Consider the following 27,146-nt stretch of genomic DNA (forward strand, 5'->3'; position numbering starts at 1 on the left):
CCTCACTCATCTGTCTCTCCCTCACTCATCTCTGTCCCTCTCTCTGTCTGTGTCTGTCTCTGTCTCTCTCTCTGTCTCTGTCTGTCTGTCTGTCTGTCTGTCTCTCTCTCTCTCTCCCTCCCCCTTTGTCTGTCTGTGTCTCTGTCTCTCTCACTGTCTGTATCTCTGTCTGTCTCTCTCTCTGTCTCTGTCTCTATCTCTGTCTCTATCTTTGTCTGTATCTCTGTCTCTCTCTCTGTCTCTCTCTCTGTCTCTCTCTCTGTCTCTCTCTCTCCTCTCTCTCTCTCCCTCCCCCTTTGTCTGTCTGTATCTCTATCTCTGTCTCTCTCTCTCTCTCTCTGTATCTCTGTCTGTCTCTCTGTCTCTCTCTCTCTCTCTCTGTCTCTCTCTCTCTCTCTGTCTGTGTCTCCTCTCTCTCTCTCTCTCCCTATCTGTCTCTCTGTCTCTCTCTCTGTCTCTCTCTCTCTCTCTCTCTCTGTCTGTGTCTCCTCTCTCTCTCTCTCTCCCTATCTCTCTCTCTGTCTCTCTCTTTCTCTTCCTAGGGGCTTTAGGCAATTAATAATATTTACATAATATGTGTTTTGTTTAAAAGGGGTTTACAGTGGAGTGGGGGCGCAGTAAGTGGGATGGTTTTATGATAGTGCTTCAGCTCAGTGAGTTGACAGGACTCTCACAGTGCAGGTGTTTTTAGTGACAGTCAGGTTGAACAGGAGTCTCACAGGGCAGGTGTTTTTAGTGACAGTCAGGTTGGACAGGAGTCTCACAGTGCAGGTGTTTTTAGTGACAGTCAGGTTGAACAGGAGTCTCACAGTGCAGGTGTTTTTAGTGACAGTCAGGTTGAACAGGAGTCTCACAGTGCAGGTGTTTTTAGTGACAGTCAGGTTGAACAGGAGTCTGACAGGGCAGGTGTTTTTAGTGACAGTCAGGTTGGACAGGAGTCTCACAGGGCAGGTGTTTTTAGTGACAGTCAGGTTGGACAGGAGTCTGACAGGGCAGGTGTTTTTAGTGACAGTCAGGTTGGACTGGCAGCAAAGGGAAGGGTCTGTGACTGTAACGGGGATTTATAAAAGCTGACATGACAGAGGTCTGTGACTGTAACGGGGATTTATAAAAGCTGACATGACAGAGGTCTGTGACTATAACGGGGATTTATAAAAGCTGACATGACAGAGGTCTGTGACTGTAACGGGGATTTATAAAAGCTGACATGACAGAGGTCTGTGACTGTAACGGGGATTTATAAAAGCTGACATGACAGAGGTCTGTGACTGTAACAGGGATTTATAAAAGCTGACATGACAGAGGTCTGTGACTGTAACAGGGATTTATAAAAGCTGACATGACAGAGGTCTGTGACTGTAACGGGGATTTATAAAAGCTGACATGACAGAGGTCTGTGACTGTAACGGGGATTTATAAAAGCTGACATGACAGAGGTCTGTGACTGTAACGGGGATTTATAAAAGCTGACATGACAGAGGTCTGTGACTGTAACGGGGATTTATAAAAGCTGACATGACAGAGATCTGTGACTGTAACGGGGATTTATAAAAGCTGACATGACAGAGATCTGTGACTGTAACGGGGATTTATAAAAGCTGACATGACAGAGATCTGTGACTGTAACAGGGATTTATAAAAGCTGACATGACAGAGATCTGTGACTGTAACGGGGATTTATAAAAGCTGACATGACAGAGGTCTGTGACTGTAACAGGGATTTATAAAAGCTGACATGACAGAGGTCTGTGACTGTAACAGGGATTTATAAAAGCTGACATGACAGAGGTCTGTGACTGTAACAGGGATTTATAAAAGCTGACATGACAGAGGTCTGTGACTGTAACAGGGATTTATAAAAAGCTGAAATGACAGAGGTCTGTGACTGTAACAGGGATTTATAAAAGCTGACATGACAGAGGTCTGTGACTGTAACAGGGATTTATAAAAGCTGACATGACAGAGGTCTGTGACTGTAACGGGGATTTATAAAAGCTGACATGACAGAGGTATGTGACTGTAACGGGGATTTATAAAAGCTGACATGACAGAGATCTGTGACTGTAACAGGGATTTATAAAAGCTGACATGACAGAGGTCTGTGACTGTAACAGGGATTTATAAAAGCTGACATGACAGAGGTCTGTGACTGTAACGGGGATTTATAAAAGCTGACATGACAGAGGTCTGTGACTGTAACAGGGATTTATAAAAGCTGACATGACAGAGGTCTGTGACTGTAACAGGGATTTATAAAAGCTGACATGACAGAGGTCTGTGACTGTAACGGGGATTTATAAAAGCTGACATGACAGAGATCTGTGACTGTAACTGGCTAAATTCCCAATCTGGCCCTCAAACCATCATGGTCACCTAATAATCCCCAGTTTACAATTGGCTCATTCATCCCCCTCCTCTCCCCTGTAACTATTCCCCAGGTCGTTGCTGCAAATGAGAACGTGTTCTCAGTCAACTTACCTGGTAAAATAACGGTAAAATAAATAAATAAATAAAAATGACAGAGGTCTGTGACTGTAACAGGGATTTATAAAAGCTGACATGACAGAGGTCTGTGACTGTAACAGGGATTTATAAAAGCTGACATGACAGAGGTCTGTGACTGTAACAGGGATTTATAAAAGCTGACATGACAGAGGTCTGTGACTGTAACGGGGATTTATAAAAGCCGACATGACAGAGGTCTGTGACTGTAACGGGGATTTATAAAAGCTGACATGACAGAGGTCTGTGACTGTAACGGGGATTTATAAAAGCTGACATGACAGAGGTCTGTGACTGTAACAGGGATTTATAAAAAGCTGACATGACAGAGGTCTGTGACTGTAACGGGGATTTATAAAAGCTGACATGACAGAGGTCTGTGACCATAACGGGGATTTATAAAAGCTGACATGACAGAGGTCTGTGACTGTAACGGGGATTTATAAAAGCTGACATGACAGAGGTCTGTGACTGTAACGGGGATTTATAAAAGCTGACATGACAGAGGTCTGTGACTGTAACAGGGATTTATAAAAGCTGACATGACAGAGGTCTGTGACTGTAACAGGGATTTATAAAAGCTGACATGACAGAGGTCTGTGACTGTAACGGGGATTTATAAAAGCTGACATGACAGAGGTCTGTGACTGTAACGGGGATTTATAAAAGCTGACATGACAGAGGTCTGTGACTGTAACGGGGATTTATAAAAGCTGACATGACAGAGGTCTGTGACTGTAACGGGGATTTATAAAAGCTGACATGACAGAGATCTGTGACTGTAACGGGGATTTATAAAAGCTGACATGACAGAGGTCAAAACAGATACATTATGAAACTAAATAAGACAGCATTCAGTTAATCTTGTCCTCAAGGAGCGTGTGGACTAAACCGTCTGACCTGAAGACGTGTGGACTAAACCATCTGACCTGAAGACGTGTGGACTAAACCGTCTGACCTGAAGACGTGTGGACTAAACCATCTGACCTGAAGACGTGTGGACTAAACCATCTGACCTGAAGACGTGTGGACTAAACCATCTGACCTGAAGACATGTGGACTAAACCATCTGACCTGAAGACGTGTGGACTAAACCATCTGACCTGAAGACGTGTGGACTAAACCGTCTGACCTGAAGACGTGTGGACTAAACCATCTGACCTGAAGACGTGTGGACTAAACCATCTGACCTGAAGACGTGTGGACTAAACCATCTGACCTGAAGACGTGTGGACTAAACCATCTGACCTGAAGACGTGTGGACTAAACCATCTGACCTGAAGACGTGTGGACTAAACCGTCTGACCTGAAGACGTGTGGACTAAACCGTCTGACCTGAAGACGTGTGGACTAAACCATCTGACCTGAAGACGTGTGGACTAAACCATCTGACCTGAAGACGTGTGGACTAAACCATCTGACCTGAAGACGTGTGGACTAAACCATCTGACCTGAAGACGTGTGGACTAAACCATCTGACCTGAAGACGTGTGGACTAAACCAAAACTGTTTGTTGTACCTATTAGTTAGAGGACTATAGCAGCTAGCTACAACCATACCTATTAGTTAGGGTACTACAGCAGCTAGCTACAACCATGCCTATTAGTTAGAGGACTATAGCAGCTAGCTACAACCACACCTATTAGTTAGAGGACTATAGCAGCTAGCTACAACCACACCTATTAGTTAGAGGACTATAGCAGCTAGCTACAACCGTACCTATTAGTTAGAGGACTATAGCAGTTAGCTACAACCACACCTATTAGTTAGAGGACTATAGCAGCTAGCTACAACCATACCTATTAGTTAGAGGACTATAGCAGCTAGCTACAACCATACCTATTAGTTAGAGGACTATAGCAGCTTGCTACAACCACACCTATTAGTTAGGGTACTACAGCAGTTAGCTACAACCATACCTATTAGTTAGAGGACTATAGCAGCTAGCTACACCCATACCTATTAGTTAGAGGACTATAGCAGCTAGCTACACCCATACCTATTAGTTAGAGGACTATAGCAGCTAACTACAACCACACCTATTAGTTAGAGGACTATAGCAGCTAGCTACAACCATACCTATTAGTTAGAGGACTATAGCAGCTAGCTACAACCATACCTATTAGTTAGAGGACTATAGCAGCTAGCTACAACCACACCTATTAGTTAGAGGACTATAGCAGCTAGCTACAACCATACCTATTAGTTAGAGGACTATAGCAGCTAGCTACAACCATACCTATTAGTTAGAGGACTATAGCAGTTAGCTACAACCACACCTATTAGTTAGAGGACTATAGCAGCTAGCTACAACCATACCTATTAGTTAGAGGACTATAGCAGCTAGCTACAACCATACCTATTAGTTAGAGGACTATAGCAGCTAGCTACAACCGTACCTATTAGTTAGAGGACTATAGCAGTTAGCTACAACCACACCTATTAGTTAGAGGACTATAGCAGCTAGCTACAACCATACCTATTAGTTAGAGGACTATAGCAGCTAGCTACACCCATACCTATTAGTTAGAGGACTATAGCAGCTAGCTACAACCACACCTATTAGTTAGGGTACTACAGCAGTTAGCTACAACCATACCTATTAGTTAGAGGACTATAGCAGCTAGCTACAACCATACCTATTAGTTAGAGGACTATAGCAGCTAGCTACACCCATACCTATTAGTTAGAGGACTATAGCAGCTAACTACAACCACACCTATTAGTTAGAGGACTATAGCAGCTAGCTACAACCATACCTATTAGTTAGAGGACTATAGCAGCTAGCTACAACCATACCTATTAGTTAGAGGACTATAGCAGCTAGCTACAACCACACCTATTAGTTAGAGGACTATAGCAGCTAGCTACAACCATACCTATTAGTTAGAGGACTATAGCAGCTAGCTACAACCATACCTATTAGTTAGAGGACTATAGCAGTTAGCTACAACCACACCTATTAGTTAGAGGACTATAGCAGCTAGCTACAACCATACCTATTAGTTAGAGGACTATAGCAGCTAGCTACAACCACACCTATTAGTTAGAGGACTATAGCAGCTAGCTACAACCACACCTATTAGTTAGGGTACTACAGCAGTTAGCTACAACCATACCTATTAGTTAGAGGACTATAGCAGCTAGCTACACCCATACCTATTAGTTAGAGGACTATAGCAGCTAGCTACACCCATACCTATTAGTTAGAGGACTATAGCAGCTAGCTACAACCATACCTATTAGTTAGAGGACTATAGCAGCTAGCTACAACCACACCTATTAGTTAGGGTACTACAGCAGTTAGCTACAACCATACCTATTAGTTAGAGGACTATAGCAGTTGGCTACAACCATACCTATTAGTGAGAGGACTATAGCAGCTAGCTACAACCATACCTATTAGTTAGAGGACTATAGCAGCTAGCTACAACCATACCTATTAGTTAGAGGACTATAGCAGTTAGCTACAACCATACCTATTAGTTAGAGGACTATAGCAGTTAGCTACACCCATACCTATTAGTTAGAGGACTATAGCAGCTAGCTACACCCATACCTATTAGTTAGAGGACTATAGCAGTTAGCTACACCCATACCTATTAGTTAGAGGATTATAACAGCTAGCTACACCCATACCTATTAGTTAGAGAACTATAGCAGTTAGCTACAACCATACCTATTAGTTAGAGGACTATAGCAGTTAGCTACAAACATACCTATTAGTTAGAGGACTATAGCAGCTAGCTACACCCATACCTATTAGTTAGAGGACTATAGCAGCTAGCTACAACCATACCTATTAGTTAGAGAACTATAGCAGCTAGCTACAACCATACCTATTAGTTAGAGGACTATAGCAGCTAGCTACAACCATACCTATTAGTTAGAGGACTATAGCAGCTAGCTACAACCACACCTATTAGTTAGGGTACTACAGCAGTTAGCTACAACCATACCTATTAGTTAGAGGACTATAGCAGTTAGCTACAACCATACCTATTAGTTAGAGGACTATAGCAGCTAGCTACAACCATACCTATTAGTTAGAGGACTATAGCAGCTAGCTACAACCATACCTATTAGTTAGAGGACTATAGCAGCTAGCTACAACCACACCTATTAGTTAGGGTACTACAGCAGCTAGCTACAACCATACCTATTAGTTAGAGGACTATAGCAGCTAGCTACAACCACACCTATTAGTTAGGGTACTACAGCAGTTAGCTACAACCATACCTATTAGTTAGAGGACTATAGCAGTTAGCTACAACCATACCTATTAGTTAGAGGACTATAGCAGTTAGCTACACCCATACCTATTAGTTAGAGGACTATAGCAGTTAGCTACAACCATACCTATTAGTTAGAGGACTATAGCAGCTAGCTACAACCATACCTATTAGTTAGAGGACTATAGCAGCTAGCTACAACCATACCTATTAGTTAGAGGACTATAGCAGCTAGCTACAAGCATACCTATTAGTTAGAGGACTATAGCAGCTAGCTACAACCATACCTATTAGTTAGAGGACTATAGCAGCTAGCTACAACCACACCTATTAGTTAGGGTACTACAGCAGTTAGCTACAACCATACCTATTAGTTAGAGGACTATAGCAGCTAGCTACAACCATACCTATTAGTTAGAGGACTATAGCAGCTAGCTACAACCATACCTATAAGTTAGAGGACTATAGCAGCTAGTTACAACCATACCTATTAGTTAGAGGACTATAGCAGCTAGCTACAACCACACCTATTAGTTAGAGGACTATAGCAGCTAGCTACAACCATACCTATTAGTTAGAGGACTATAGCAGTTAGCTACAACCATACCTATTAGTTAGAGGACTATAGCAGCTAGCTACAACCATACCTATTAGTTAGAGGACTATAGCAGCTAGCTACAACCATACCTATTAGTTAGAGGACTATAGCAGCTAGCTACAACCATACCTATTAGTTAGAGGACTATAGCAGCTAGCTACAACCATACCTATTAGTTAGAGGACTATAGCAGCTAGCTACAACCACACCTATTAGTTAGAGGACTATAGCAGCTAGCTACAACCACACCTATTAGTTAGAGGACTATAGCAGCTAGCTACAACCATACCTATTAGTTAGAGGACTATAGCAGCTAGCTACAACCATACCTATTAGTTAGAGGACTATAGCAGCTAGCTACAACCACACCTATTAGTTAGAGGACTATAGCAGCTAGCTACAACCATACCTATTAGTTAGAGGACTATAGCAGCTAGCTACAACCATACCTATTAGTTAGAGGACTATAGCAGCTAGCTACAACCACACCTATTAGTTAGAGGACTATAGCAGCTAGCTACAACCACACCTATTAGTTAGAGGACTATAGCAGCTAGCCACAACCACACCTATTAGTTAGAGGACTATAGCATCTAGTTACAACCACACCTATTAGTTAGAGGACTATAGCAGCTAGCTACAACCACACCTATTAGTTAGGGTACTACAGCAGTTAGCTACAACCATACCTATTAGTTAGAGGACTATAGCAGCTAGCTACACCCATACCTATTAGTTAGAGGACTATAGCAGCTAGCTACACCCATACCTATTAGTTAGAGGACTATAGCAGCTAACTACAACCACACCTATTAGTTAGAGGACTATAGCAGCTAGCTACAACCATACCTATTAGTTAGAGGACTATAGCAGCTAGCTACAACCATACCTATTAGTTAGAGGACTATAGCAGCTAGCTACAACCACACCTATTAGTTAGAGGACTATAGCAGCTAGCTACAACCATACCTATTAGTTAGAGGACTATAGCAGCTAGCTACAACCATACCTATTAGTTAGAGGACTATAGCAGCTAGCTACAACCATACCTATTAGTTAGAGGACTATAGCAGCTAGCTACAACCACACCTATTAGTTAGGGTACTACAGCAGTTAGCTACAACCATACCTATTAGTTAGAGGACTACAGCAGCTAGCTACACGCATACCTATTAGTTAGAGGACTATAGCAGCTAGCTACACCCATACCTATTAGTTAGAGGACTATAGCAGCTAGCTACAACCATACCTATTAGTTAGGGTACTACAGCAGCTAGCTACAACCATACCTATTAGTTAGAGGACTATAGCAGTTAGCTACAACCATACCTATTACTTAGAGGACTATAGCAGCTAGCTACAACCATACCTATTAGTTAGAGGACTATAGCAGCTAGCTACACCCATACCTATTAGTTAGAGGACTATAGCAGCTAGCTACAACCATACCTATTAGTTAGGGTACTACAGCAGCTAGCTACAACCATACCTATTAGTTAGAGGACTATAGCAGTTAGCTACAACCATACCTATTAGTTAGAGGACTATAGCAGCTAGCTACAACCATACCTATTAGTTAGAGGACTATAGCAGCTAGCTACAACCACACCTATTAGTTAGGGTACTACAGCAGTTAGCTACAACCATACCTATTAGTTAGAGGACTATAGCAGCTAGCTACAACCACACCTATTCGTTAGAGGACTATAGCAGCTAGCTACAACCATACCTATTAGTTAGAGGACTATAGCAGTTAGCTACAACCATACCCATTAGTTAGAGGACTATAGCAGCTAGCTACAACCATACCTATTAGTTAGAGGACTATAGCAGCTAGCTACAACCATACCTATTAGTTAGAGGACTATAGCAGCTAGCTACAACCATACCTGTTAGTTAGAGGACTATAGCAGCTAACTACAACCACACCTATTAGTTAGAGGACCATAGCAGCTAGCTACAACCACACCTATTAGTTAGAGGACTATAGCAGCTAACTACAACCACACCTATTAGTTAGAGGACTATAGCAGCTAGCTACAACCATACCTATTAGTTAGAGGACTATAGCAGCTAGCTACAACCATACCTATTAGTTAGAGGACTATAGCAGCTAGCTACAACCACACCTATTAGTTAGAGGACTATAGCAGCTAGCTACAACCATACCTATTAGTTAGAGGACTATAGCAGCTAGCTACAACCATACCTATTAGTTAGAGGACTATAGCAGCTAGCTACAACCACACCTATTAGTTAGAGGACTATAGCAGCTAGCTACAACCATACCTATTAGTTAGAGGACTATAGCAGCTAGTTACAACCACACCTATTAGTTAGAGGACTATAGCAGTTAGCTACAACCACACCTATTAGTTAGAGGACTATAGCAGCTAGCTACAACTGTACCTATTAGTTAGAGGACTATAGCAGTTAGCTACAACCACACCTATTAGTTAGAGGACTATAGCAGCTAGCTACAACCATACCTATTAGTTAGAGGACTATAGCAGCTAGCTACACCCATACCTATTAGTTAGAGGACTATAGCAGCTAGCTACAACCACACCTATTAGTTAGGGTACTACAGCAGTTAGCTACAACCATACCTATTAGTTAGAGGACTACAGCAGCTAGCTACACCCATACCTATTAGTTAGAGGACTATAGCAGCTAGCTACACCCATACCTATTAGTTAGAGGACTATAGCAGCTAACTACAACCACACCTATTAGTTAGAGGACTATAGCAGCTAGCTACAACCATACCTATTAGTTAGAGGACTATAGCAGCTAGCTACAACCATACCTATTAGTTAGAGGACTATAGCAGCTAGCTACAACCACACCTATTAGTTAGAGGACTATAGCAGCTAGCTACAACCATACCTATTAGTTAGAGGACTATAGCAGCTAGCTACAACCATACCTATTAGTTAGAGGACTATAGCAGTTAGCTACAACCACACCTATTAGTTAGAGGACTATAGCAGCTAGCTACAACCATACCTATTAGTTAGAGGACTATAGCAGCTAGCTACAACCATACCTATTAGTTAGAGGACTACAGCAGCTAGCTACACCCATACCTATTAGTTAGAGGACTATAGCAGCTAGCTACACCCATACCTATTAGTTAGAGGACTATAGCAGCTAACTACAACCACACCTATTAGTTAGAGGACTATAGCAGCTAGCTACAACCATACCTATTAGTTAGAGGACTATAGCAGCTAGCTACAACCATACCTATTAGTTAGAGGACTACAGCAGCTAGCTACAACCATACCTATTAGTTAGAGGACTACAGCAGCTAGCTACACCCATACCTATTAGTTAGAGGACTATAGCAGCTAGCTACAACCACACCTATTAGTTAGAGGACTATAGCAGCTAGCTACAACCATACCTATTAGTTAGAGGACTATAGCAGCTAGCTACAACCATACCTATTAGTTAGAGGACTATAGCAGTTAGCTACAACCACACCTATTAGTTAGAGGACTATAGCAGCTAGCTACAACCATACCTATTAGTTAGAGGACTATAGCAGCTAGCTACAACCATACCTATTAGTTAGAGGACTATAGCAGCTAGCTACAACCACACCTATTAGTTAGGGTACTACAGCAGTTAGCTACAACCATACCTATTAGTTAGAGGACTATAGCAGCTAGCTACACCCATACCTATTAGTTAGAGGACTATAGCAGCTAGCTACACCCATACCTATTAGTTAGAGGACTATAGCAGCTAGCTACAACCACACCTATTAGTTAGGGTACTACAGCAGTTAGCTACAACCATACCTATTAGTTAGAGGACTATAGCAGTTAGCTACAACCATACCTATTAGTTAGAGGACTATAGCAGCTAGCTACAACCATACCTATTAGTTAGAGGACTATAGCAGCTAGCTACAACCATACCTATTAGTTAGAGGACTATAGCAGCTAGCTACAACCACACCTATTAGTTAGGGTACTACAGCAGTTAGCTACAACCATACCTATTAGTTAGAGGACTATAGCAGCTAGCTACACCCATACCTATTAGTTAGAGGACTATAGCAGCTAGCTACACCCATACCAATTAGTTAGAGGACTATAGCAGCTAGCTACAACCATACCTATTAGTTAGAGGACTATAGCAGTTAGCTACAACCATACCTATTAGTTAGAGGACTATAGCAGTTGGCTACAACCATACCTATTAGTTAGAGGACTATAGCAGCTAGCTACAACCATACCTAATAGTTAGAGGACTATAGCAGCTAGCTACAACCATACCTATTAGTTAGAGGACTATAGCAGTTAGCTACAACCATACCTATTAGTTAGAGGACTATAGCAGTTAGCTACACCCATACCTATTAGTTAGAGGACTATAGCAGCTAGCTACACCCATACCTATTAGTTAGAGGACTATAGCAGTTAGCTACACCCATACCTATTAGTTAGAGGACTATAGCAGCTAGCTACACCCATACCTATTAGTTAGGGGACTATAGCAGCTAGCTACAACCATACCTATTAGTTAGAGGACTATAGCAGTTAGCTACAACCATACCTATTAGTTAGGGGACTATAGCAGCTAGCTACAACCATACCTATTAGTTAGAGGACTATAGCAGTTAGCTACAACCATACCTATTAGTTAGAGGACTATAGCAGCTAGCTACAACCGTCCTGCCAGGCAGTAAACAGCCTCTGACGCCTCTTAAGTGAACCTGTTTAGCTCCAGAAAGGGTTTCTCTGTCTTTGTCCCAAATTACACCCTGTTCGCTATGTAGTGCAGACCGGAGGCCTCTGGTCAAAATACTTCTGTCCCTGGTCAAAGTAGTTCAACGTAGTGAACTATATAGTGTGCGATTTGGGATGCGGCTTCTCTCTCCTCTTGACTATTGAAAAGCAGAGCTGTTTATCACTGGGAGTGACACAATGTGGCAGGGTTTTCACTGCAATTACATGTCCTACACAGCGCTAAGCTATTAGCTGCCTGTTCCGTCGCGGACGGAAACCCATTATACACATTCACAAGCTCTCTCTACAAACACACACACTTTAACGCACGCGCGCACACACACACACACACACACGGGCACAGTGTACGGCACGGGTACTCAACTAGGTGGCAAAGGTCCGGAATAGCAGAAACTGGATCAGCAGCGTGACCAGGTGGACTGGGGACAAGGACAGCCAGGAGACATCAGACCAGGTAGTCCTGAGGCATGGTCCTAGGACTCAGAGGTCCTCCAGAAACTGGATCAGCAGCATGACCAGGTGGACTGGAGACAAGGACAGCCAGGAGACATCAGACCAGGTAGTCCTGAGGCATGGTCCTAGGACTCAGGTCCTCCAGAAACTGGATCAGCAGCGTGACCAGGTGGACTGGAGACAAGGACAGCCAGGAGACATCAGACCAGGTAGTCCTGAGGCATGGTCCTAGGACTCAGAGGTCCTCCAGAAACTGGATCAGCAGCGTGACCAGGTGGACTGGGGACGAGGACAGCCAGGAGACATCAGACCAGGTAGTCCTGAGGCGTGGTCCTAGGACTCTGGTCCTCCAAGAGGAGAGAGAGAGATGGGAGAATTACAGGGAGCATAATTAAGATCACACAGGACACCAGACAAGACAGGAGAATTACACCAGATAAGACAGGAGAATTACACCAGATAGGACAGGAGAATTACACCAGATAAAACAGGAGAATTACACCAGATAAGACAGGAGAATTACACCAGATAAGACAGGAGAATTACACCAGATAAGACAGGAGAATTACACCAGATAAGACAGGAGAATTACACCAGATAAGACAGGAGAATTACACCAGGTAAGACAGCGGTTGAGACCCAGTCTGCGTCTCTTACGTGGATCAGCAGACCATTCCATATAAATGGAGCTCTATAGGAGAAAGCCCTGCCTCCAGCTGTTTACTTATACGTTCTAGGGTCAATAGGGGAAAGGAAAGGGGGATACCTAGTCAGTTGTACAACAGAAATATGTCTTCCGCATTTAACCCAACCTCTCTGAATCAAGGAGGTGTGGGGGGGGCTGCCATAATCGACATCCCCGTCTTCTGCGCCCGGGGAACAGTGGGCCCCTTGTTCAGGGGTAGAACGACATATTTTTACCTTGTCAGCTCGGGGATTCGATCCAGCAACCTTTTGGTTACTGGCTCAACGCTCAGACCTGCGTCTTGTGACCGTAGCGTACGTGTAGGTATGTACGACAGGATCAAATCAGAGAGATAGTTAGGAGCAAGCCCATGTAATGCTTTGTTGGTAAATCAGCCCTCGTTTTAACAGGAAGCCAGTGTATAGACTCTAGCATTGGAGTAATATGATCAAATGTTTTGTATCTAGTCAAGATTCTACCAGACGTATTTAACTCTAACTGAGGTTTATCTAGTGTCTTGTCCGTGTAGCCGGAGAGAGTAGACCGCCATTTGTGACGCACCCCTTGTCTCTCAGTCCTCCTGTCATGTGGGGAGGAACACAGCAAGCTGTCAGTGGCCCTCTTGACGTGGGAGGAGGAGGAGGAGGAAGAGAGGGCTTCAATTGGACCCCTTTTATGTCCTCTTCCTCTCCTGTCTCCTAGACCATGTCAGCCATGATGACGAGCAGGTTGGAAGACACATCTTTACCCTGTCTGTTGATCTGTCACGCCAGCCCATACAGAGCCATGATTACAGGTCTGACAGAGATGCCTCGTGGTATTGATGTTGAATGGAGCAGGAGGATATGGGAAAGCTAAGTGGTATGTTGCTGCTACTTATTTCACCACGAAGATGAAAGGGGTTTGTGGGACGGTCCTCCTTTGTCATGTGTTGAAGAGCAGCTCGGTCACCCTTCCTTTAGATTCACAGTTATAGAAGTAGTAGAGATGAATGGTGGTTTGATATTCACACTGTCGGTAGGGAAGGCTACTCTGTCGGTAGGGAAGCTACTCTGTCGGTAGGGAAGGCTACTCTGTCGGTAGGGAAGGCTACTCTGTCGGTAGGGAAGGCTACTCTGAGGTGGACCAAGTCCATCTCTCGTGTTCGTATAGTCAACAACATCTCTACAGCTACAAACAAAAGCATTTCGCTGCACCTGCGATAACATCTGTAAACCTGGGTTCGTGACCAATAAAATTTTATTTGATTTAGCTTGCTATTTAAACTTCTGGTCATTTTAGTTTAAAAGCAGAAAACACCTGATTTGGGGAAGGTGCATGCTGGTAAAACAGGAAGGACAACTGCTACTGTCCACCAAAATAAAAAGTCTGGACTGTAAGGAAGCAATTAATATTCACTCCACTTCTGGTCGTTGTCAAGCCACAGTCTTTCTCTACCTTTATCTGTCTCTAGACTTCCCCTAACCCTTCTCTACCTGTCTTTATCTGTCTCTAGACTCCCCTAACCCTTCTCTACCTGTCTTTATCTGTCTCTAGACTTCCCCTAACCCTTCTCTACCTGTCTTTATCTGTCTCTAGACTTCCCCTAACCCTTCTCTACCTGTCTTTATCTGTCTCTAGACTCCCCTAACCCTTCTCTACCTGTCTTTATCTGTCTCTAGAGTCCCCTAACCCTTCTCTACCTGTCTTTATCTGTCTCAAGACTCCCCTAACCCTTCTCTACCTGTCTTTATCTGTCTCTAGACTTCCCTAACCCTTTCTCGCTACTTGTCTTTATCTGTTTCTAGAATCCCCCTAACCATTTCTCTACCTGTCTTTATCTGTCCCTAGACTCCTCTAACCCTTCTCTACCTGTCTTTATCTGTCTCTAGACTCCCCCTAACCCTTCTCTACCTGTCTTTATCTGTCTCTAGACTTCCCCTAACCCTTTATCTACCTGTCTTTATCTGTTTCTATAATCCCCTAACCCTTCTCTACCTGTCTTTATCTGTCTCTAGACTCCCCTAACCCTTCTCTACCTGTCTTTATCTGTCTCTAGACTCCCCCTAACCCTTCTCTACCTGTCTTTATCTGTCTCTAGACTTCCCCTAACCCTTTATCTACCTGTCTTTATCTGTTTCTATAATCCCCTAACCCTTCTCTACCTGTCTTTATCTGTCTCTAGACTCCCCTAACCCTTCTCTACCTGTCTTTATCTGTCTCTAGAGTCCCCTAACCCTTCTCTACCTGTCTTTATCTGTCTCTAGACTCCCCTAACCCTTCTCTACCTGTCTTTATCTGTCTCTAGACTTCCCTAACCCTTTCTCGCTACTTGTCTTTATCTGTTTCTAGAATCCCCCTAACCATTTCTCTACCTGTCTTTATCTGTCTCTAGACTCCCCTAACCCTTCTCTACCTGTCTTTATCTGTCTTTAGACTCCCCCTAACCCTTCTCTACCTATCTTTATCTGTCCCTAGACTCCTCTAACCCTTCTCTACCTGTCTTTATCTGCCTTTAGACTCCCCCTAACCCTTCTCTACCTGTCTTTATCTGTCTCTAGACACCCCCCTAACCCTTCTCTACCTGTCTTTATCTGTCCCTAGACTTCTCTAACCCTTCTCTACCTGTCTTTATCTGTCTCTAGACTCCCCTAACCCTTCTCTACCTGTCTTTATCTGTCTTTAGACTCCCCCTAACCCTTCTCTACCTGTCTTTTTCTGTCTCTAGACTCCCCCTAACCCTTCTCTACCTGTCTTTATCTGTCTCTAGACTCCCCCTAACCCTTCTCTACCTGTCTTTATTTGTCTCTAGACTCCCCCTAACCCTTCTCTACCTGTCTTTATCTGTCCCTAGACTTCTCTAACCCTTCTCTACCTGTCTTTATCTGTCTCTAGTCTCCCCCTAACCCTTCTCTACCTGTCTTTATCTGTCTCTAGACTCCCCCTAACCCTTCTCTACCTGTCTTTATCTGTCTCTAGACTCCCCCTAACCCTTCTCTACCTGTCTTTATCTGTCTCTAGACTCCCCCTAACCCTTCTCTACCTGTCTTTATCTGTCTCTAGTCTCCCCTAACCCTTCTCTACCTGTCTTTATCTGTCTCTATACTTCCCCTAACCCTTCTCTACCTGTCTTTATCTGTTTCTAGACTCCCCCTAACCCTTCTCTACATGTCTTTATCTGTTTCTAGACTCCCCCTAACCCTTCTCTACCTGTCTTTATCTGTTTCTAGACTCCCCTAACCCTTCTCTACCTGTCTTTATCTGTCTCTAGACTCCCCCTAACCCTTCTCTACCTGTCTTTATCTGTCTCTAGACTCCCCTAACCCTTCTCTACCTGTCTTTATCTGTCTCTAGACTCCCCTAACCCTTCTCTACCTGTCTTTATCTGTCTCTAGAGTCCCCTAACCCTTCTCTACTTGTCTTTATCTGTTTCTAGACTCCCCCTAACCCTTCTCTACATGTCTTTATCTGTCTCTAGACTCCCCTAACCCTTCTCTACCTGTCTTTATCTGTCTCTAGACTCCCCCTAACCCTTCTCTACCTGTCTTTATCTGTCTCTAGACTCCCCTAACCCTTCTCCACCTGTCTTTATCTGTCTCTAGACTCCCCTAACCCTTCTCTACCTGTCTTTATCTGTCTCTAGAGTCCCCTAACCCTTCTCTACTTGTCTTTATCTGTTTCTAGACTCCCCCTAACCCTTCTCTACCTGTCATCCCTCACTATGACATCATTGTGTTCTAAACCCAACAACCTTTTCATTGGTTCAGACTGGTAGTCAGTTTGTGACTGATACTGTCTGTTCAAACTACTGTGAAACAAGCTGGGCCTCTTTATGTTTTGTGTTGCCACTATCTGTGTATACACACACATACACACACAACACAACACAACACAACACACAGTGTAAACAAACAAACATGCAGTCTGTTTGCGTAAGATCAAAACACACTTTCCCATGACGATGTGTCTGTGTGGGGACTGACTGGAGACTTTACCATGACGATGTGTCTGTGTGGGGACTGACTGGAGACTTTACCATGACGATGTGTCTGTGTGGGGACTGACTGGAGACTTTACCATGACGATGTGTCTGTGTGGGGACTGACTGGAGACTTTACCATGACGATGTGTCTGTGTGGGGACTGACTGGAGACTTTACCATGACGATGTGTCTGTGTGGGGACTGACTGGAGACTTTACCATGACGATGTGTCTGTGTGGGGACTGACTGGAGACTTTACCATGACGATGTGTCTGTGTGGGGACTGACTGGAGACTTTACCATGACGATGTGTCTGTGTGGGGACTGACTGGAGACTTTACCATGACGATGTGTCTGTGTGGGGACTGACTGGAGACTTTACCATGACGATGTGTCTGTGTGGGGACGCATGACGGCGTGTCTGTGTGTCCGTATCTGTGTGGGTACGCATGACGGCGTGGTGCGGGCGGGCGTGGTGCGGGCGGGCGTGGTGCGGGCTCGGAGGTTGCAGCTGAAACACAATAATACACCTGCATTATGTATGTCGCTGGGTCACCAGTCGCTCAGTACATAATCAGACAGGACAACAAGAGACTGGTAACATCAGTGACCCAGTACATAATCAGACAGGACAACAAGAGACTGGTAACCTCAGTGACCCAGTACATAATCAGACAGGACAACAAGAGACTGGTGATCTCAGTGACCCAGTACATAATCAGACAGGACAACAAGAGACTGGTGATCTCAGTGACCCAGTACATAATCAGACAGGACAACAAGAGACTGGTGATCTCAGTGGCCCAGGACATAATCAGACAGGACAACAAGAGACTGGTAACCTCAGTGACCCAGTACATAATCAGACAGGACAACAAGAGACTGGTAACCTCAGTGACCCAGTACATAATCAGACAGGACAACAAGAGACTGGTGATCTCAGTGACCCAGTACATAATCAGACAGGACAACAAGAGACTGGTAACATCAGTGACCCAGTACATAATCAGACAGGACAACAAGAGACTGGTAACCTCAGTGGCCCAGTACATAATCAGACAGGACAACAAGAGACTGGTAACATCAGTGACCCAGTACATAATCAGACAGGACAACAAGAGACTGGTAACATCAATGACCCAGTACATAATCAAACAGGACAACAAGAGACTGGTAACATCAGTGACCCAGTACATAATCAGACAGGACAACAAGAGACTGGTATCATCAGTGACCCAGTACATAATCAGACAGGACAACAAGAGACTGGTGATCTCAGTGACCCAGTACATAATCAGACAGGACAACAAGAGACTGGTAACATCAGTGACCCAGTACATAATTAGACAGGACAACAAGAGACTGGTAACATCAGTGACCCAGTACATAATCAGACAGGACAACAAGAGACTGGTAACATCAGTGACCCAGTACATAATCAAACAGGACAACAAGAGACTGGTAACATCAGTGACCCAGTACATAATCAGACAGGACAACAAGAGACTGGTAACATCAGTGACCCAGTACATAATCAGACAGGACAACAAGATACTGGTGATCTCAGTGACCCAGTACATAATCAGACAGGACAACAAGAGACTGGTAACCTCAGTGACCCAGTACATAATCAGACAGGACAACAAGAGACTGGTAACCTCAGTGACCCAGTACATAATCAGACAGGACAACAAGAGACTGGTAACCTCAGTGACCCAGTACATAATCAGACAGGACAACAAGAGACTGGTAACCTCAGTGACCCAGTACATAATCAGTGACCCAGTACATAATCAGTGACCCAGTACATAATCAGTGACCCAGTACATAATCAGTGACCCAGTACATAATCAGTGACCCAGTACAGCGACCCAGTACATAATCAGTGACCCAGTACATAATCAGTGACCCAGTACAGTGACCCAGTACATAATCAGTGACCCAGTACATAATCAGTGACCCAGTACATAATCAGTGACCCAGTACATAATCAGTGTGTTGGTTGGTGGGTTTGTTCAGTGGCTAAACAACATTGGAATCTGCCTTGTTGCAGAACTGTAAACACACACACACACACACACACACACACACACACACACACACACACACACACACAACACAGACACACACACAGACACACACACAGACACACACACACACACACACACACACACACACACACACACACACACACACACACACACACACACACACACACACACACACACACACACAGCAGTCACTCTTTGCTCACTGTAGGATTCCATGTTTTTTGCAGAGTACACCAAGGCTGGTACATTCTGTAATCATTCTATCCACTATAGTGTGTTGTCATGGACCGTAAGGTCATTCTGTTCCAAATGAAAATATGTTTTCTCTCATTTTGAGGTTTGTTTACTTCAATGCTACTATTTTGTTTGTCGTTATTGTGAATTATTTGATGAAGACAGTGCCAGGATCTTTTTTTATTCTTTATTTAATGAAAATGGTTTCAAAATGACCACTCCCAGAGCGTTCCCATCTCTCCTCTCCTTCATCTCTCCCATCTCTCCTCTCCTTCATCTCTCCTCTCTGCTCCTCTCCTGGCCTCCCCATACATTCACCGTGATAGAAAGTGTTTTCCCCCATTGTGCCCGACCAAAGGACTCATTAGGCTGTCTGCTCCTGGGCAGGGGCCTCTGAAAGGAGAGGAAGGCTGCTGTGAACACTCTTACAGATGAGGAGCGCCTGCTCTCCGCCGCAGCAAGTGCACCTCCAAATAACCAGCTCTATTCAAACAACAGCGTTGAGGAAAGGAAGGATTTGCAGAGGGGGGGAGAACAAGCTGCTCCATCCATCCAGACATGACAGATGAAAGGACTTCACCCTCCTCAGCCAGCCTCCTCTCACTCCTCTCTCCCCTACCCCCTCTCTCTCTCTCTTTCTCCTCCTTCCAATAATGTTCCCCCTCCAACCCCCCTCTCTCTCTCTCTCTCTTCCACTCTCTCTCCCCCACCATCTCTCTCTCTCCCAACCTCTCTCTCTATCTTTCACTCCTCTCTCCCCTACCCCATCTCTCTCTCTCTCTTTTTCTCCTCCTTCCAATAATGTTCCCCCTCCAACCTCTCTCTCTCTCTCTCTCTCTCTCTCTCTCTCTCTCTCTCTCTCTCTCTCTCTCTCTCTCTCTCTCTCTCTCTCTCTCTCTCTCTCTCTCTCTCTCTCTCTCTCTCTCTCTCTCTCTCTCTCTCTCTCTCTCTCTCTCTCTCTCTCTCTCTCTCTCTCTCTCTCTCTGTCTTTCAAGGTCTCTTCCTTCTCTTTCCTCTCTTCCTGGCACTTTGAAATGCCAACCCTTCTGCATGGCTCGCGGGCGTGGTGCGGGCGGGCGTGGTTCGGGCTCGGAGGTTGCAGCTGAAACACAATAATACACCTGCATTATGTATGTCAACAAGCCGGGCGCCATGAAAAATCAAATTGCCGTTAAAAAGTGTCTTGCTGAGCGCTTCATAACTCCAGCGCTGTAGATCTGGATGTATTCATGGTGGGTGAAGATGCTTTAACCATTCAGACAGACAGCAAGGCAGAAGTACGTACGTGTGTGGGTGGGTGGGTGGGTGGGTGTGTGTGTGTGTGTGTGTGTGTGTGTGTGTGTGTGTGTGTGTGCAACACCTGGAACTACTGGGTATTAAGACACTGAAGCATGGCTAATTGCTGAGTACACACACACACACACACACTCTACACACACCCACCACAAGGGTGGGATTGCCAGCCCTTTGCAGCATCATACCCCACTCAGAGACCCAGGACCCCTGAGAGGGAGGGAGGGAGACAGACAGGCTGGACAACCAGAGACTATACCAGACAGACGGAGACATAGGGACACAGGCTGGACAACCAGAGACTATACCAGACAGACGGTGACATAGGGACACAGGCTGGACAACCAGAGACTATACCAGACAGACGGAGACATAGGGACAGAGGCTGGACAACAAGAGACTATACCAGACAGACGGAGACATAGGGACACAGGCTGGACAACCAGAGACTATACCAGACAGACAGACAGAGACATAGGGAGACAGGGCTAGACGACCAGAGACTATACCAGACAGACAGACAGACAGACAGACAGACAGACAGACAGACAGAGACATATGACATGGAGTTACAAGTAAACGTTGTCTGGATGTTATAACCATGCGTAGCCAGAACTAGAGTCACCTGTCTGGATGTTATAACCATTCGTAGCCAGAACTAGAGTCACCTGTCTGGATGTTATAACCATGCGTAGCCAGAACTAGAGTCACCTGTCTGTATGTTATAACCATGCGTAGCCAGATCTAGAGTCACCTGTCTGGATGTTATAACCATGCGTAGCCAGAACTAGAGTCACCTTGTCTGGATGTTATAACCATGCGTAGCCAGAACTAGAGTCACCTTGTCTGGATGTTATATCCATGCGTAGCCAGAACTAGAGTCACCTTGTCTGGATGTTATAACCATGTGTAGCCAGAACTAGAGTCACCTTGTCTGGATGTTATAACCATGCGTAGCCAGAACTAGAGTCACCTTGTCTGGATGTTATATCCATGCATAGCCAGAACTAGAGTCACCTGTCTGGATGTTATATCCATGCGTAGCCAGAACTAGAGTCACTTGTTGATGTTATAACCATGCGTAGCCAGAAATAGAGTCACTTGTCGATGTTATAACCATGCGTGGCCAGAACTAGAGTCACCTTTCTAAATGTTATAACCATGCGTGGCCAGAACTAGAGTCACCTGTCTGGATGTTATAACCATGCGTAGCCAGAACTAGAGTCACCTTGTCTGGATGTTATAACTATGCGTGGCCAGAACTAGAATCACCTTGTCTGGATGTTATAACCATGCGTAGCCAGAACTAGAGTCACCTTGTCTGGATGTTATAACCATGCGTAGGCAGAACTAGAGTCACCTGTCTGTATGTTATAACCATGCGTGGCTAGAACTAGAATCACCTTGTCTGGATGTTATAACCATGCGTAGCCAGAACTAGAGTCACCTGTCTGGATGTTATAACCATGCGTGGCTAGAACTAGAGTCACCTGTCTGAATCTTATAACCATGCGTAGCCAGAACTAGAGTCACCTTGTCTGGATGTTATAACCATGCGTGGCTAGAACTAGAGTCACCTGTCTGGATGTTATAACCATGTGTAGCCAGAACTAGAGTCACCTTGTCTGGATGTTATAACCATGCGTAGCCAGAACTAGAGTCACCTTGTCTGGATGTTATATCCATGCATAGCCAGAACTAGAGTCACCTGTCTGGATGTTATATCCATGCGTAGCCAGAACTAGAGTCACTTGTTGATGTTATAACCATGCGTAGCCAGAAATAGAGTCACTTGTCGATGTTATAACCATGCGTGGCCAGAACTAGAGTCACCTTTCTAAATGTTATAACCATGCGTGGCCAGAACTAGAGTCACCTGTCTGGATGTTATAACCATGCGTAGCCAGAACTAGAGTCACCTTGTCTGGATGTTATAACTATGCGTGGCCAGAACTAGAATCACCTTGTCTGGATGTTATAACCATGCGTAGCCAGAACTAGAGTCACCTTGTCTGGATGTTATAACCATGCGTAGGCAGAACTAGAGTCACCTGTCTGTATGTTATAACCATGCGTGGCTAGAACTAGAATCACCTTGTCTGGATGTTATAACCATGCGTAGCCAGAACTAGAGTCACCTGTCTGGATGTTATAACCATGCGTGGCTAGAACTAGAATCACCTTGTCTGGATGTTATAACCATGCGTAGCCAGAACTAGAGTCACCTGTCTGGATGTTATAACCATGCGTGGCTAGAACTAGAGTCACCTGTCTGAATCTTATAACCATGCGTAGCCAGAACTAGAGTCACCTTGTCTGGATGTTATAACCATGCGTGGCTAGAACTAGAGTCACCTGTCTGGATGTTATAACCATTCGTAGCCAGAACTAGAGTCACCTGTCTGGATGTTATAACCATGTGTAGCCAGAACTAGAGTCACCTTGTCTGGATGTTATAACCATGCGTAGCCAGAACTAGAGTCACCTTGTCTGGATGTTATATCCATGCATAGCCAGAACTAGAGTCACCTGTCTGGATGTTATATCCATGCGTAGCCAGAACTAGAGTCACTTGTTGATGTTATAACCATGCGTAGCCAGAAATAGAGTCACTTGTCGATGTTATAACCATGCGTGGCCAGAACTGGAGTCACCTTTCTAAATGTTATAACCATGCGTGGCCAGAACTAGAGTCACCTGTCTGGATGTTATAACCATGCGTAGCCAGAACTAGAGTCACCTTGTCTGGATGTTATAACCATGCGTGGCCAGAACTAGAATCACCTTGTCTGGATGTTATAACCATGCGTAGCCAGAACTAGAGTCACCTTGTCTGGATGTTATAACCATGCGTAGGCAGAACTAGAGTCACCTGTCTGTATGTTATAACCATGCGTGGCCAGAACTAGAATCACCTTGTCTGGATGTTATAACCATGCGTAGCCAGAACTAGAGTCACCTGTCTGGATGTTATAACCATGCGTAGCCAGAACTAGAGTCACCTTGTCTGGATGTTATAACCATGCGTGGCTAGAACTAGAGTCACCTGTCTGAATCTTATAACCATGCGTAGCCAGAACTAGAGTCACCTTGTCTGAATGTTATAACCATGCGTAGCCAGAACTAGAGTCACCTTGTCTGGATGTTATAACCATGCGTGGCTAGAACTAGAGTCACCTGTCTGGATGTTATAACCATACGTAGCCATAACTAGAGTCACCTTGTCTGAATGTTATAACCATGCGTAGCCAGAACTAGAGTCACCTTGTCTGGATGTTATAACCATGCATAGCCAGAACTAGAGTCACCTGTCTGGATGTTATAACCATGCGTAGCCAGAACTAGAGTCACCTGTCTGTAACCCATGGAAGGGGGAGAGGTGCAGTCACTTTACCTTAGTCTGCATGGGCGGGACACGTGATCTGAAATCAAGCCCCACAGATGAGGTGCCAGCTGAGATCCCAAGGCCTGTTAAGAGACAGCAGGTGATAGAAGAACTGTGAAGGAGTCTCTAGTTTCTGGTCACGATGTGGTGAGTGAGTTACAACAGACGTGTTATATCATGTGAGAGATGTGATAGATGTTTGTATTGTAACACCACCCAATCACAATGACTGGCCTGTGAATGAGGCCTTGTGATTGGTAACCCACAGATGACAGGAAGTGAATAGAGACTTATGATTGGTGACCACAAGGGAACGAGGCCTTGTGATTGGTGACCCTCAGATGACAGGAAGTGAATAGAGACTTATGATTGGTGACCACAGGAGAATGAGACCTTGTGATTGGTGACCCACAGATGACAGAAATTGAATAGAGACTTATGATTTGTCACCACAAGGGAATGAGGCCTTGTGATTGGTGACTCACAGGTGCCAGGAAGAGGAAAGGTCAGGTGTGAAAGGCGATTCTGTGGTTCTCTTAGAGGCTTACTGTCACAATGAGACTCTGGCTGTTCTGTGAAGAGACAGGAAGCTTCCCAAATGGCACCCTGTTCATAGGTGGCACCTCCGTCACTCGGTCGCGTCACACCGCTGTTTTGAACGCCCTCTGCCAACGGCGCAAAGTGGTTCCCTGAAGTGGTGTTAAGCCCAATCATTCTGGACGTAGGCTAACTACTATTTAGTCTAAATTACACTATAGTGCCTTCGAAATATGACAACATTGCTAAAGTAGTCAAATATTTAGTAGGAAATTGCTTAGTTAGCATTATCATGTCGTCAAATTTACTTTAGACAGATGGCAATGTTGTCGTTAGCTCACAGAGTTCGTCAAAAATAGCTAGCAATGCTAACATTAGCTAGCTAAAATCCGATGGCCTCCCCTCAATCTTAGCTAGCTAGCTAACGTTATACTGCATCTAAAGTCAATCTGGTAACATCAAAATGATAACAACAGGTTTTCCTACTAATTATTTACCTCGTTTTTCCCCAAGCCTCTGTAATGCACTTCTGATCATCTTCATCAGCGCTCATTGACGAAGCATCGAGTAGAAACGCTCAGTTGGGCATCAGTCCCAAACGAACATTCAAAAACAATATCGTGACGAAACATGAATTCCCTACGTAGTTCACTACATTTGACCAGATCCCAGGTGTAAAGTAGTGCCAGTATCTAGGATATAGGGTTCCAGCCGTGGTTTTACAGTCACACTTGTTGGTATTACAATGAGCCCTCATACTGCTCTGTTGTAGAGCTGTGTAGCCAGGGAGGGATTTCCTTCTGGAGGGTTTGTCAAGCAGCAGTGCTGTTACACTCAGATCTTATGGTGCAACGGGGGTCGCATTTAAATACAGGAGATTAAACTCTGCTATTTGAGTCAGTCGGTGATGGTTTTATTTAGAAACACGGTGGACTTTCCTCTTGATATGCTTTTCAGTCTTGCTGCCTAAATTGGACACGGTTCAGCCTTATCTGTTTAGAGAATGGCTATGAATATTAATTAGGTGAAAGATTTTTCTCCACTGCAAAAAAAAAATGCGTTTCCACTGTATTCCAAATGAAGTAAACAAAGCCTTCCTCGTGCCAGTAGAAGAATTCAAGAGTTCAATGGAGTGTCTCTGCTCTGCATGAATTATGTGTCATCTCCATGTGTTTGGCCTGATGTTGATCTGTTGTTAATCTGATCTGTTGTTGATCTGATCTGCTGTTGATCTGATCTGCTGTTGATCTGATCTGCTGTTGATCTGCTCTTGATCCGATCTGCTGTTGATATGATTTGCTGTTGATCTGATCTGCTGTTGATCTGATCTGCTGTCGATCTGCTCTTGATCTGATCTGCTGTCGATCTGCTGTTGATCTGTTGTGTTGTTGAACACTTGAAACCCTGTTCTGGCTGCTCCTTTCCTCTGTCTGGTCTGGAGCTAGAAATGTCTGGATATCCACAGATCCTGAGCTAGACATGCCTGGATATCCACAGACCCTGAGGTCTGGAGCTAGAAATGTCTGGATATCCACAGATCCTGAGGTCTGGAGCTAGAAATGTCTGGATATCCACAGACCCTGAGGTCTGGAGCTAGAAATGTCTGGATATCCACAGACCCTGAGGTCTGGAGCTAGAAATGTCTGGATATCCACAGACCCTGAGGTCTGGAGGTAGACATGCCTGGATATCCACAGACCCTGTGGTCTGGACCTGGACATGTCTGGATATCCACAGACCCTGAGGTCTGGAGGTAGACATGCCTGGATGTGTGTGTGTGTGTGTGTGTGTGTGTGTGTGTGTGTGTGTGTGTGTGTGTGTGTGTGTGTGTGTGTGTGTGTGTGTGTGTGTGTGTGTGTGTGTGTGTGTGTGTGTGTGTGTGTGTGTGTGATTGCGTGCCTGGCTCTGGGTTAAGCCTGTGTGTGAGTATTGACGGGTCAGAGATCAATGAGGCGTCTTGGTCTGAGCTACACGGGAGAGAGTGAGAGAGAATACGTTGAAACTCAGGCCACCTCACCTCAGTCTTTGGAGAGCTCTCTGCTCCTGCCTCATTTGGCGGAGGAAATGGGTCGTGACCTCAGAGGGGAATACCTTGCTCCCTTCCTCCTTTCACTCCCTCCTCAGCTCCTTCCCTCGGATCCGGCACTTAGCAGCCAGGAGGGCCCCCTTTTCTCCCATAAGCCTTCGCTCCACAGAGGCTAAAGTACAGATGGAATTCTTAAATATTATCTCCCAATTAGTTTATTTTAGCTCTCTGCAGATTATTTAATGAAAAGAGAGAGAGACAGAGCGATAGATAGATAAAGAGAGAGAGAGAGAGAGAGAGTGATAGATAGATAAAGAGAGAGAGAGACAGAGCGAAAGGTAGATAAAGAGAGAGGGGTGAAGGATTTGGGGCGAAGGCAGTTCACAGCCAGGCGGTATCCGAAATGTAATGGCAGCAGATTTCCAC

General features: G+C 44.6%; 1 protein-coding gene across 2 annotated transcripts in view; it reads left to right on the plus strand.

Moving 5' to 3' along the window:
* The window catches only part of cdkal1 (CDK5 regulatory subunit associated protein 1-like 1), an 815,078-nt gene that overhangs the window by 773,263 nt on the left and 14,669 nt on the right, over nucleotides 1-27,146 (plus strand). The window lies entirely within an intron of this gene.

Source organism: Salvelinus fontinalis, chromosome 6 (genome assembly GCF_029448725.1).
Source record: "Salvelinus fontinalis isolate EN_2023a chromosome 6, ASM2944872v1, whole genome shotgun sequence".
NCBI lineage: Eukaryota > Metazoa > Chordata > Actinopteri > Salmoniformes > Salmonidae > Salvelinus > Salvelinus fontinalis.